This window comes from Mus caroli, chromosome 4 (genome assembly GCF_900094665.2).
Source record: "Mus caroli chromosome 4, CAROLI_EIJ_v1.1, whole genome shotgun sequence".
Taxonomy (NCBI): Eukaryota; Metazoa; Chordata; class Mammalia; order Rodentia; family Muridae; genus Mus; species Mus caroli.
Genome location: NC_034573.1, coordinates 140,545,810 through 140,549,730, shown reverse-complemented (window position 1 = coordinate 140,549,730; position 3,921 = coordinate 140,545,810). Strand labels below are relative to the sequence as shown.

The 3,921-nt window shown below is 47.8% G+C and overlaps 1 protein-coding gene across 2 annotated transcripts in view; it reads left to right on the top strand.

Moving 5' to 3' along the window:
- The first annotated feature begins 408 nt into the window (after nucleotides 1-408).
- The window catches only part of Slc45a1 (solute carrier family 45 member 1), a 23,624-nt gene continuing 20,111 nt past the window's right edge, over nucleotides 409-3,921 (top strand). For both annotated transcript variants that reach the window (XM_029475797.1, XM_021160669.1), the window contains exon 1: nucleotides 409-556. The gene's annotated coding sequence lies outside the window, so the exon portion shown is untranslated. The remainder of the gene's footprint in view (nucleotides 557-3,921) is intronic.

Below are 3,921 nucleotides of genomic sequence, written 5' to 3'. Positions count from 1 at the left end.
GAATAATGAGTGTAATACTTTGGGAGATTGGTTTAGTGCAATGGGTACAGTATTTAGAGGATACGTGTTTATCTATAAACATAAGCACGGCTATTTACTTAGAATTGAAGACACAAAAAAAAATATATGTATTTCCTTTAAAATGAGAATGAGGAAGAACAGTCACGGGCCCTGGCAAGTGCTTTTATAATACATTTATGACCATGGAAAAACAAACATAAACTATTATATGTCTGTCTTTCTTTTTTCGTTCAGATTTTTTTGTTTTGTTTTGTTTTTGGAACTGGTCCCACAAAGTCATACTGCCTCCTACTCCTGCATTCTGCCTATAGACCCCGGTTGTCCCCAAAGGTGCGATGGCACAGCCAACCGGCTGCTTTAAGGATGCTCTGCGGGACCAAGCGGCGGGATGCAGCCGTGACGTCACGGCCCCGCCCCGCGGGGTGATGCTGCAGCTGCCGCGGCGGGGCCGGGGGCGCCGGGCTAGGACGGAGCTGTACCCCGGAGAACCAGGAGCCCAGCCTGGGAAAGGGATGCCTCCCGTCTGGACGTACAGGTACCGGGCGTTTCCTCCTGCGCCCTCTGCCCAGCTCCGCGGCTTGGCGCCGGGAGCAATGCTGCTTAGGCCCCAGGATGATATGAGTGCCCAGGCTGGGGGCTCTAGGCAGGCATGGAGACCTTTGTTCTTCTTGGGTGTTTAGTGAATTAAGCTGAGAATGGAACCTCCGGGGGTGCAGCAACCGCAGGCCTAGAGGGAGAAGCAGTCTGGTAAAATTTGCACCCACCATCTGCTCTGTTTATTGAGCCCCAGGCCTGTTCCCGGCCACCTGGGCAGGTGTCATCAGCTTCCGGTTCACCTCCTCCCTGAGGCTGAGTCCTCTGGATGGCCAGGGGCCGTTGTAAAACATCTCCTGGGATGTCTGGGTTATGGGGAACAGCACCCTGTCATCTTACCTCTGTCCTGAGTCATATAGCTGAGGGTGACATGTTAAAGCTGACACTAGAGGCAGGCAAGCCTCCCCTTCATTCTCTTCTGGATAATAACCTCTCACGACCCCTGGAGTCGTTATAACGTTTGTTTTCCAGTTCTTAGGGGGAGGAGAGTCAGGTGCTGATGAAACAAACTCAGAGTGTGCTTCTAGTGGGACTTTGGAGGCAAGTTAGCCCTGAGTAAGGAGTCAAAGACCCGGAGATATATCGGAACTGGGCCCCGATTCAGTGCTCCATCCCCTTAAGAGGTCTGAACTATCAACTCTGAGAATCTCTGTAGGAGGTGAAAGAGAACTGACCCCAAGGCAACCCCATGGGGGGAAGCCCCCCCCCCCCCCCCCCGCATTTTGTTTGTTTGTTTGTTTGTTTCATTTCGTTTTGTTTAACAGAAAAGAGAAAAGAAAATGGGTTGATTCCAAGTGAGATACATTTTTTTTAAGTATTCAGGTCATTGCATGTTTTTCCTTTGTTAATCGAGGGCTGTTGAAACAGCCCATAACAGGCTGGGGAGGGCTCAGTGGATAAAGAGATTGCTGCCCAAGCAAGGGGGCCTGAATTTGAATCCCCATGTCCCATATAAAGCCACCAGTAGTGGTATCGTGTACCTGCAATCCTGGCAGCCCTAGGGCTGGATAGGAAGCAGAGATGGAAATCTCTGGAAGCTCCTGGGTGGGCTAGCCTGGTGTATCCTGCTGCAAGTCAGAGGTTGTGTCTCTAACTGCCCACAGAAAAGTAACTTTAAAAAATCTGTCACAGTATAAAATTTTGTAAAGCATTTAACAATTTTTTTTCTTGATTTTTCGAGACAGGGTTTTTTCTGTGTCTGTTCCAGGGCTGTCCTGGAACTCACTCTGTAGACCAGGCTGGACTTGAACTCAGAAATCTGCCTGCCTCTGCCTCCCAAGTGCTGGGATTAAAGGCGTGCGCCACCACTGCCCAGCTTCAAATATAATTTTTTATTTTTAAACCTTAATTTTCGTGTGTGTGTGTGTGTGATGTGTGTGCCAGTACCTGGGAAGCTAGGAAGTCATCAGATCTCTAGGAGCTGAAGTTACAGGTGATTGCTATCCACATGATGTGGGTGCTGGGAACCAAGCGTGGGGCCTCTACAAGAGCAGCAAATGCCCCTAACCTCCCAAGCTATCTCTTCAGCCCAGACAAATACATTTTTTAATAAAAAAGGTTATTCTGGGACCAGCAATATGACTTAGCGGGTAAATGCATTTGCTACCAAGTCTGGAGACCTGAGCTCCATTCCAGGGACCCAAATGGTGCAAAGAGAACCAAATACTGCAAACTGTCCTCCTGCTTCCACAGGTGTGTCATGGTTCGAGTATACACACACACACACGCACACACACATGTGCACACACATGTACACACATACATGTGCACACACATGCACACGCACATACACCCACATGCACATGCCACACGTGCACACACATGTACATATACCCACATGCATACATGTGTACACATGTACATACACACATGCACATGTCTGGCTTCCACATGTGTATAATGGTTCCTGTACACACATGCACACACACATGCACACATCATGCTTCCATAGGTGTGTCATGGTTTGTGTGTACAAGCATGTATGCATGCACACATGTCTGGCTTCCACACTTTTTTCATGGTTCATGTACACACACATACACACATGCCTGCTCACACACTCTGATATATATATATATATATATATATATATAAAGATAGATAGACAATAGACAGACAGACAGACTGATAATGGGTAGGTAGGTAGATAGGTAGATAGATGATAGAGGTAATTCTGACCTGACTCTAACACAAACAGGAAGTTTCTCCAAACTCGGGTTTAGTTCTGGCTCTTGGACTAGAGCAGCTGTTTTCAACCTGTAAGTCATGACCCCTTTGGGGTCAAGCAACCCTTTCACAGGGTCACCTAAGACAATGGGAAAACAGAGATTTGCATTACAATTCATAACAGTAACGATGTTACAGTTATGAGGTAGCAATGGAAAAAAGTTTCTGGTTGGGAGTCACCACAGCATGAGGAGCTGTGTTAAAGAGATTAGGAAGGCTGAGAACCGCTGCTCTAGACTGATTAATGGACAAATGTCTGCCTTTGCCAGGAAGGGATGCAAGCCTTGTTTAAAGCTGAGTAGCAGGATATGATGGTGGATTCCTACTGCTAATGGAGGAGCAGCCCGTCTGCACAATCCGTCTGGAACAGGCTCTGGAAGTTGCCCTTTACACCACGGGATAATCCAGACTGGAACCACAGTCCTCCACTCCAGAGTCAAAGGGACAGTTTCTTTGTTTGTTTATTTGTTTGTGGGTTTTGTTTATTTTATTTGTTGTTTTGGTTTTGGTTTTTCAGGACAGGGTCTCACTATGTAGCCCTGGCTGTCCTGGAACTCACTCTGTAGACCAGGCTGACCTCGAACTCAGAGATCTGCCTGCCTCTGCCTCCTGAATGCTGGATTAAAGAAAGGCATGTGCCACAAGCCCAGCTAAAGGGACAGAACACATGCTTACTGGGGTGAATGCAGATAGGAAAGAGGGGGTACGATGCTGTGTCTCTTAAGTGGAGAGGGCCCAGGAATAGGTCCCTTGAGGAAGAATGTGTGCTGTGGCCAAAGGGCAGCACCCCTGTGTCAAGGACTCTTGGCTTTGAGAGTGTGAAGCTGTGGGGTCCCTAGGACCTACCTGTGCTCTGGAGGGAGGGCTTGTTATGCAACAGCTCTCACTCTGCAGAAGCTCCTGAGCTGTGGGAAGGAAACACACAAAAGCTTAGCTTTTAAAAACTATTTTTCTAAAATATTTTTATTACGTATTTTCCTCAATTACATTTCCAATGCTATCCCAAAAGTCCCCCATACCCTCCCCCCTACTCCCCTACCCACCCGTTCCCACTTTTTGGCCCTGGCGTTCCCCTGTACT